Source organism: Bicyclus anynana, chromosome 19 (genome assembly GCF_947172395.1).
Source record: "Bicyclus anynana chromosome 19, ilBicAnyn1.1, whole genome shotgun sequence".
Classification (NCBI taxonomy): domain Eukaryota; kingdom Metazoa; phylum Arthropoda; class Insecta; order Lepidoptera; family Nymphalidae; genus Bicyclus; species Bicyclus anynana.
In genome coordinates, this window is record NC_069101.1 from 2,660,158 (window position 1) to 2,671,181 (window position 11,024).

The following is an 11,024-nucleotide window of genomic DNA, read 5'->3' on the forward strand; positions in this document are numbered from 1 at the left end:
TCAAATCAACGAACATTGCCAAAGGCTTCATCATCTTCATTCAGCAGATCATGTCGGTCACTAGAAAGAGACAAAATTTATATAGAATGTATAAAATCTCCTATAAATGAGTCATAATAAGCGACATGTCACTAACGAAGTCGTTTTATCCGTCTGTATTAATACAAATATTTTTTTATGAAAACTTTGTTGTGTAATTACGTCATATTACGCGGTTGGTCAATATAAGCGGACGCATATTAAACGGATTAAGTACCTAAATTAACTGTTTATCCCGTCCATTACAAGTACAGAATTACCGAGTTTGACTGTATTAAAGCCTCAGAATATAATTATAAACCATAACCAAACTAAATCTTAACCAAACGGTTTAATGTTTGACAAAATTATTAGTTACTAACGGGCACCCGCGACTTCGTCCGCGTGAAAGTCGATGTAAACTTTCAACTACCCCTACCCTACCCCTGCCCTACCCAGTATGACTGCAAACGCGACGGAAGCTTAAAAAATGTGATAATTTCTCCCGTTTTCCCAACATTTCCCTTCAATGCTCTGCTCCTATTGATCGTCGCGTCATGAAAAGTATACTATAACCTGCCCAGGAGTATGAAGAACAATCGTGTCAAGTTTCGTGAAAATCCGTCGAGTAAGTAGTTTTTGTTTCTTTACCGAACATAAAGAATTTGACGGCCGCGTGGCGCAGTGGGTAGTGACCCGGCTTTCTGCATCCACGGCCGTGGGTTTGATTCCCACAACTGGAAAATATTTGTGTGATGAGCATTGGTGTTTTCCAGTGTCTGTGTGTATTTATACATTATATAAGTATTTATATGTAGTATATAATTGTATATTAATATTATAATATCAACATCTTAGCACCCATAACACAAGCTACTCTGCTTACTTTGGGGCTAGATAGTGATGTGTATTGTTTAAGTATATTTATTTAAGTATATTTATTTATAAAAAAAAAGAAAAAAAAAAGATAGACAGACAGACAGACACAAAAATCTCAGTTATTTTGGAAATATATTTCATGTACAGAATTGACCTCTCTACAGATTTATTAAAAGTACTTAAATATTAATTAGTTTGACGTTTAGGCTTAGTACCTACTTGATATCAAGTAACATCACAAAATGGACGACAGCGTTTTTACCGTTTGGAAAGATTCAAAAAGTTCACAATTTTTAAATTAAGTTTTCTATGAAATCCTAAGCTTTTAATAATTAATTTATAAATTTAGGACCCTTATTCGCTACGAAATTAATGTTGTTTATTTTAAATTTGTTATGAGTCAAATAACTTCTCTTTGCTTATTTTAATGTTAGTTATAGTTTGTAGGGTTCACTATCGACCGATGCTGGCGCCGCGCCGTCGGTCCACACCGAGTTCCTGGAAATGGCTTGATGGCTTGAATCGCACTACTTTATTTATAGACTCCACATCAATAACCTATTTTTGCTTACTGCCACAATATACAAGAAGCAAGGAAGAGGTCACCTCAATTATTATCAGCCAACGATGTAAGAAGAAAAGAAGTAGACAGGTCAGGTACCACATTCGATGTTTACAACTGACACACAAATATTATTTCAGCGGCGTTATCAACAGCGGTATGACAGTGCGGCGACTGAGCTCAGGTTTGCTAATTAGCATAGTTTTAATGTGCCACTTACGGTCCGCGTATAACCTATCTACCTCTTTTTTAACCGACTTCAAAAAGGAGGAGGTTCTCAATTCAGTCGGTATTTTTTTTTTTTAATGTATGTACACCGATTACTCAAACACGCCTGGACCGATTTCAAAAATTCTTTTTTTGTTTGAAACGGCTTAGCACCGCCTTCATACTGATCAGCAGGTAGAACATATTATGATGTTATTTTTCACTTTTTTAGGTTAGGGTACGTTTTTAGGTTTTGAAGTCGGTTGCATTTTTTTTATTAAATTTTTTTCTTCTAACATCATTGTTATCAGCCTATTTTAACGCCCAGGAATATGGAACTGCGACGGCGGGAATTTTTTAAATATATGTATAGGCGAGAGCTTGGCTGCAATGATGCTTGACAGTAAGCGATAATGCAGCCTTTATGCAGTGGAACGCGCTTGCCTAGAAGATGCCTATTCACTCTTGACTTGAAGATACCCATATTGTAGGTGGTGGGACCCATATTGTAGGTGGTGGGGAAAACGGAAGCTGGAATGGCTTTCCATAACTTTGCAATGCCAAATGGTCGGGAATCGTCGGGATTCTACCGAAATTTTCAGTAATCTCCAGACTCTCGACAAATCTCAAAATCTCCAGAAAAACAGATATTTCAAAAATAAAAATTCGAGATGGTTATCTTATTTGCCCGCTTTAGATCGTTTACTGCTGCTTCCAAATTAGTGGAATTAGTAAAGTCTAATATTTTATTTCTCCCGGCCCCAAAATCCCGACTTTTTGAAGATATTTTGAACTTCTGATCTGGCAACCCTATTCGCAGTGCAGGTCCGGATCGAAGAGCCGCAACGCTTCGTACGACTTGGTGGGCTTTTTTACTCACGATCTCGGGGGCGCCCGGATTGATACGATACACTCTGGCCAAAATACCCTTTCCGAACGGCCCTCTAAGCCGGGGCTCCATCTGGAGATGCTTTTCGGGGGGTTTGGCTCACCCAAACCCCCCCGATGACGCTGCTGAGGTCACTAAGGAGCCTACGGTACTTACATAATATAAACAAAAGTTTAGATGTGGCCTAAGATGCGACGAGCTTGCTTGCCCATTGACTTCTGTTTGAAGGCTATTGTCTAATAGCTAAGTTAGCCTTCTAACCGATATAATCAAAGAGGGTATATCGGTCGACAGGAGGAATTTCCGTTTCCCGCCGAACCTCACCTGTCACCGCAAGGTGGCATCGCACGCGCCGCTACGTTCCACTACGATCCGCGTAGCAGTTGCATACACTTTTTAGAGTCAATGAATAATTTATATGAAAGAGTTTGCCACATTGCGATCCGCGTAGCTGCTGCTTGAACTCTATAACGTCAAATATATTCTAGTAAAATGAAAACACAGACAAAAGTTTTTGGGGGTACACAAAAGTTTTAAGGGGTACCTCCTATACATGTAGAATGAGCATGAGTATTTTTCTTGTTTATTCGTAGTGTCGGGTATAATTGGAGAGGTTATCAATAAATGTTTTAGAGATTCTTTTGTGAATTATTACGTTTTAAAGTGGTAATTTAAGTTACTGTGATTTGTAACAAAACCCACCATTGCAAGCCGACATTACCTGTTGGTATTTCAACTACGAACACTGCGCATCGCCTGACACGCCACTGGCCGGTTTTTTACACAATATTATTTTTTTTCCTTTCCGAATTTTGCACTATTTATTTTGGGTACTATTTTCCGAATTTTGCATTACATTTTACACATTTTTTTTAATTAGATTGTAAAACTAATAATTTTAAACTATTTTTATCATTGTCAGCCTATTTAATACTCCTCATAGGAGAGTTGCTTAGAACCACCACGCTGACTCAACCCAACGCTGGGTTGGTGGGCTTAAGCTAATGTTAAATTTATTAACGACCACTATCAGATGTTAATGATAATGACCGGGACTGAAGGCTTAAAGTGCTCTCCAAGGCACGGGGGTGTAACACCAACAATTCCGGGCTGAGAATTTAACTGAAATTTCTTAGAAGAAAGAAGAACTCAGTATCTCACATAGCTTTACGCTAATAATTATTGTAAGCTCTATTGAGAAAGGACTTAGATCATAGTGGAGCGTAGCATCGGCATTTCGCGACCCACCTGTAGCTAAAAAGTGGAAAACGTGTCAGGTGGCGGACACGTTGACATTTGTTGGCTTTTTACGCAATTTCATGTTATTCTATTGCTGTACTATTGTAAAACTGCCATTAGAGTTTTTTTTTAAAGTAGGTAATTTTTCAAAAATTCTATTCCAGGAGAGCCAATTTTTTTATATAGCCTATGCGATGGCTATGCTACATATAGGTAGGTAACTATTGATTTTGGGCCATGTAGGCTTTCTGAGGTAGCAGGCTCAGATGGAGTCATCGTCCAATATTAATCGTCGTATGAAGCGCCATTTTATATTTTCGTCAAGATATATGTATACTACATACTACAGTCGGCAGACCCAGTGTTATGTCACCATCATCATCATTAGTCATTAAATGCATCCACTGCTGGACATAGGCCTCTTTTAAGCAGTGGCAGCCTGCTCTAGTTTTGGATTATTGCATCCAATTAATTAATTGATTAGTGGGTACTCTAACAAACAACCATCGGTCGACCGACAGACAGACAGCCATGGTCATGACTGTCGGACGACTTCAATGTAGCCCTGAGAGCAATGAGAGCCCTCAAAGAGATTCCAAGCATAGCTCTCTCCATAGTCATTGTGGACTAGTCTCGCTGTCAATGTCCACGTCGTGGCACCGTATATTGTCTGTGGTATATATGTAACACTTTATGTATTCTGTGGTAATAATATATGTATATTAAATACATACAAGTTAGCTACTATACCAAAGAAGCTAGTAATCATAATTCGACTAAGCTATCAATTATAATAAATTTAAAAATTGACTGTTCTCATTCTAAGCCATCTGCGTACGCTGTTGACACATATTTGTGACGGCGAAGGAGCGAACAGATAAAAAATGACTAACGACTCGCAGAAGGTTGCACATGTGGGTTCCTTCGCCTCAAACTCGACAAAATGTGAACATGCTACAATTTATTGTGGCACGTTGTGCTGTGACATCGAGCAACACTTTTGAGAATAGACATCCATTATCAGCCACAGTTGTATGCACAAAGGTTTTAAATAGGTAGGTAAGCTATACACTGTCGTCCGAGAGATCTTTGTTTCAATCGCTGCCCGTGGGACCTTTGTCTTACCCACTCAAAAATAGCCCTTTTACTTAATTGGAAGGGGTTTATTAAAGGAGGAATGAATAAAAAAAGAAATAGTACGTAACTAAGTACTGTTCAGCACAAAAATATTGTTTTTAAAAAATTTCAACAATCTTAGTAAAATCAAAGTCACTGAACATTTTAAAAGTTGCCGGTCTGTTGCAGGAAGGACGAGACAAAGATCTGTACCCATTATTTCTCTTCAATATGACTTCATAATGTATTTATTAGGTAGTATATTTTTAAATGTATTATATTCATTATTGTAGGCATTTGTGTAACATTATTTATGTATTAGGATGTAAATTATTTGTATGTATGTGTATTACTAATACTGTGGTTTTTATTAAGCCACCTGATGCCCTTAAGTTTTCCTAAACCGAAGGTTGACTGGAAGAAATCGCTACTTAGCAATAAGGCAGCCTTTTGTATGTTGATCTCTTCTTAATATGTTTTTGTTTCTCTTGTTTTTGACAGTGTAGTGTGAAAATAAAGTATATCTATCTATTTATCTATAATCTATATAAATCGCTTACTCATTGTTAAAATACAGCAAAAGAACAGAGGTAAAATCTCGGGCAGGCACTTGCGTTTGTTATTTCGACCAGTTGGTCCAGTACTTTGGTAGCTGTGTTGTGTAGTATGTAGTACTGTCACTGTGTAACTTCTCGCATTCATAGAAAGAAGTTTTTAAAACAGAGGCATAATATCCTATACAATGTAACACAAATATTCAGCAGACATACGGTTGAAGTTTGATTAAATTATCTTTTTTTTTGCGACCAACATGTTAACTGTACTTTTTTGTCGTTAACACTAACTTAATTTGTTGGAAACTGCATTTCAGTTTAACTACTATTTATTTTAAGAGGCATTAAGTTGAATTTCCTGTGATTTAGATGCAAAACGGTTTGGTGAATGTTTTCGTAACCTGTGACCTTGCCTCTATTTGTCTATTTATTTATATGCCCGAGTGTCAATATGGTATTAACTAATGATTTACTTAATGTGCTAACTGTTTCGTCTGAAACCATTAGAGGGCAGATGTTTAAATATGAAATAATTATATTTCTTGGAGTTAGGAGTTTTTATATGGTTTTTATGGGTTTGCAATGTTGCAAGAGGATCTATTAAGTTTACATTTGATAACTTCAATGGCGCAGGTGGATAAAGATTATAGCCTCATCATTATCATCATTATCAAACCATATTCGCTCACTGCTGAGCACGAGTCTCCTCTCATAAGGGTCTCTGAGAGGTGTTAGGCTAATAGTCCACCATCATGGCCCAATGCAGACTTCACACACGTCACAGGTAAGTATGCAGATTTGTTCACGAAGTTTTTCCTTCATCGTTTGGACGTTGGAGGTGCATGCCCCGGACCGGATTCGAACCTATACACCCTCCGGAATCTGCCTCTGCCACTGGGCTATCACGTCTCATTTATTACTTACATTATATTTATTATCATTGCTTACATTGTTATTATTTAAGAGAACAAAATTGAAAGCGCAGTTTTCAGGGAATCGACCGAAATGTCCATTTATTGATAATTAAGTTAATTGTTAAGGGCCCAATTAGCCGTGTTTCACAGAAGCGCCCGTGCCCATGTTGGTCACAGGTATGGTGGACGGACTCCTTTTGGGCACGCTCTCGCGAAATGTGTTCCGGCATATGCGTATTTAAACATTTTCGTAATAATGCGCCATTGATATAAATAAGCTTCAATTCGTAGATATAATACGTATAGTTGGTAGTTAATATACATATATGTGTTGAATAGCATTACTTGTAGTGTAGCCAACGACATTTTATACTATAGACATGTTACGCGCCTACAAAATCACCGCAAAAAGTGATCCGAATTTAGCTACCACTGATCGCACACATGCACTATTTTGCGTTTAATTCCATTATATTATGTTTAACTTACAACCGTTTTTAATAGTATACAATATTTAAGTATTATTTGTTTAAATAACTTTCGTTTTTTACTTTGCGACTCATTGAAATTAAGACATTCAGTTACTTTTATCTATAGTTAGTGGTTGTCTTACTCGTAGTACGAGTTTAGAATGTGAATAGAATGAGTTAAGAATGTGTGTATGTCTAAAATTCTAAAGAGACTTAAATCGAGTTATGAAAATATAAAGCAGCGCACGTCACGACCAGACATTCTTTTCGTGCCGCTCGATAGCAAGTACTGAGAAACTAATGAGAAAAATTAAATTAGTCTTTTTCTCATCATTTTGTTCGCTTTCTCTATCACTAATAATCGTAAGAATGAACCTCCAGAACTTTGAATTTAATTTTTTGTCGCTTTTCACTCACTAATTATTTAAGTAATATTCTTGTATTTTGACATCTATGGGTAAATAAATATGCATGTTTTTATTTTATAACCCATAAACGTAGCAAATTGTAACTACACAATACAAACTTAACTAATACAATGTAACGATGTAGCTTATATATTTTCGAAATATGTATGTTTGTAAAAAAAAAACCAGAACAATTTATAAGATCAATAAAAAATTTGAACACCAGGTGTAAACACAAGCTATGTATACCCGCATGTATGTATGTATGTATGTATGCAGAGGCACAACGTTACCAGCAAAAATGTATACTGCATGGCGGTAACTTTATCCAATCACTTGCCTGAATACATAAAAAAAATAGCTGTAAATAAATTTAGAAAGACATTATTTGATTTAATAATGAAAAAGTTGTACTATAGCGTCAATGATTATATGAGTGAAAAATTGAAATAGGGAGATTAACCATAAAAGTGACATTTATATTGACATTTTTATTGACATTTATATTAACATTAATTAATTCGAACTTTGTTTTTTTTTATTATTTGTAAATTTGTAATTTGTAAATTAATTTGTAGTATCTGTTAATCTGAATTTAGCTACTCCACTGAGCGCACACATACACTATTATGTGTTTAATTCCATTATATATTTATGTATATATAGTATTTACACTTCCTGAACACACAACTCGACAGTGTACTAATATAATATTTAGGTATTATTTGTTTAAATATCTTTCGATGTTACGCGACTCTGTGGGAACATTAGCATTTAGTAAAAAGTTTTGGAAAACACATTACGTCCATTCTATTCTTATAGAAAATAGTTTTTACAAGTAACAAGAAAAAAAAAACAACGATAATAAAACATTCATTGCTGTGCGCACGCGTTTTATGATTGAAAATAAAGTAACAGATGCGAGCCGAATAAAAGAAACGCGTATTGCATTGGTAGAACTCGTCTGGGTGGCAGGGAGTCGTAGATAGCGAAGTTTGTAGACAGAAAGCATCAAACGGTAAATTATTAAAGGTTATTATAAAATCAACATATGATTGGACTCTGTAAACAAATTAGACAGATGAATCGAAATTTGGTGTCATGATGCGTATAAAGTAATTAAGTACAGTCTGAACTTGATGAAAATTATATTATAGCAGACGTCATATCCGTCTAAGACTACTATTTCCTACGTATAAGTTACAAGTTGACCCAAAATATATTATTGAAAAAATGTTTTATTGTATCTAGTGATTTGGGATGTCAAAATCATAATAATATTTGTATTCTGATAGACAACATCACGTCAATCATTTGTCTATTGACTTCTTTATCTACGCAGGAAATAGACACTAGTGCGGCGCCGTTTTATTGGTATCGGATAGTGTTGCCTGATTTTCTCCGCTTGTCCCGATTTTCGTGCATCCCGTTTCTTTAACATTTTTTATAGGAAATTCATTATCAGATAAATAATTATTAAGTAAGTGAAGCCGTGATAGCCCAGTGGATATGACCTCTGCCTCCGATTCCGGAGGGTGTGGGTTCGAATCCGATCCGGGGCATGCACCTCCAACCTTTTCAGTTGTGTGCATTTTAAGTAATTAAATATCACGTGTTTCAAACGGTGAAGGAAAACATCGTGAGGAAACCTGCATACCAAAGAATATTCTTAATTCTCTGCGTGTGTAAAGTCTGCCAATCCGCATTGGGCCAGCGTGGTGGACTATTGGTCTAACCCCTCTCATTCTGAGAGGAGACTCGAGCTCAGCAGTGAGCCGAATATGGGTTGATAATGATGAATTATTAAGTTGTCGAAGATTTTATGTAAAAATTGATAACTCAGAGTAAAAAAGTAGGTACTGCTCAGTGTTTAAATTTTATTCTACCTCGTTACTGATTCGGACAGCAAAGCATTCTATAATTTATGATAGGCTCCTGAATTATAGTCATTTTCAGTAAGCCAATTCGATAAACAAAGTCCGGCTATTCACCAACTATGGTTTATTAGCCACCTAATAAAATTAACATCAAGTCAATAACAACCGCATTGTTAACAGTGTCAAACACAATGGTTAGTAATTTTGATCAGTTAGCAATAAATGAATAATGAATACGAAATCACGTTACATAAAAAATATAATAAATAGCAATAAAAGTAGCTAGTTGTTGATCTACTTTAAGTTAAAGAATAGTCCTGCTGGTTATTTTAATTTTGTTTCACGAAATTTGGCACAATAGATCTGGCAACACTACATCTAAGGTTGTGAGTTCCGCAGATCTAATAAAGGGCGTTTAATAATGTGTCCGTGGTAGCCCTGAGTGCTGGTCCAAGTGACACGGGTTAGCGGGCCGTATCGAATGATATTTTACTATTGATAGACTACCTGATTACTTGATCTAGTATGATTATAAATAAAAAAATATAAATAAAAACTACTTGATTTGGCGAGATTATTAATAAAAAAAAAATTGTATGAAATAGAATGTAAAAATTTAGCATATAGCTTTAATCTTCATTAAATCTAAATGTAATTAAATGTAATCTATATTTTCATTCTAACTATATAAAGTAAGTCGTTCAATATTATTTCCTGCACTAGCTTCAGCTGAAAATTGGATGGCTTTAATTTTTCATATCTTTAAAATTGCCGATAATCAAACAAAAGCCTGCTACGAAAGACTATTATGATAGTTCAACAGACTGAAATCAGACTGGAATTTGGACTTGAATCTGAATTTGTATCTGGCCTTTTAACCATGAAGCTATTGAGACTATATTTTTTTGCCACGATTTCAATGTAATTTTTGAAACAGATCTCGTAACTTGGACCGCACACTAAATAACAGTTTCTCTAATAACTGTTTTTATATCACATCATACAGCTTTTATTATACCTTTAATAAATATTAACATTTGAACTTTCAAGTACTTGCCTTCAATAATGAGACATTTTATTCAGTCGTGACATTATGATTTTGATAAGTCGTTCTGTTCCGGTTACGTTGTAAGGTTTATTTATTTTAAGATAAATCAATGTCACGATGTTAAATAAATTGTATAGTATTTCTGTTAACCGTTTGTTTGAATAGGTCAACACTCTAGTGCTGGAAGTAATAACATAAAAAACATACAGACATAGCATTAAACAAGGATTTTTAGAGAATTTAGATATTAATTAAATAGAGATAAAAGTATGTGTAGTGATGTTTTAGTCTGTGTTATTTTTGATGTCATGTTTGATGATGTTGATGATGATTTTGTATGTCAATAAAAATTTAGTACACAATTGGGATAGAAACTTAATTTACAATATATATATTTGTATGGATATCCTCTTATTTTTTAAGACTAAGCTCGTTTGGCACACTCATTAAGCTATTAAGTCATTACTTTGCAATTACATACAAATTATTGGTGATTCAAAACCAACTTTGAGCATTTCTTTTAATAAAATATTTTTGACTTTGGCTTTAACTATCACTTCAATCAGCAGGCTAATTCATCAATTTTGACGTATGCTAGTTGACAAATATGAAATTGGGATTCTATGTAACAAATGTCATCCAGTGTCTACTGGTGGACATCATACAGTAGGTAGAAGAAATTTCTCAATTGATTTGATGTTCATTTTAATAGGTTAATAAAAACCAAAATGGTGAATAGGCCAGCGTAAAGAAGATGCAGTCGTCCGCTATCGCTTATAAATTGTAGCGGATAAGCGCAGGGCCATCGGTGGCGCGAGCGGCCGCGACGAGCCAATTTCACAGA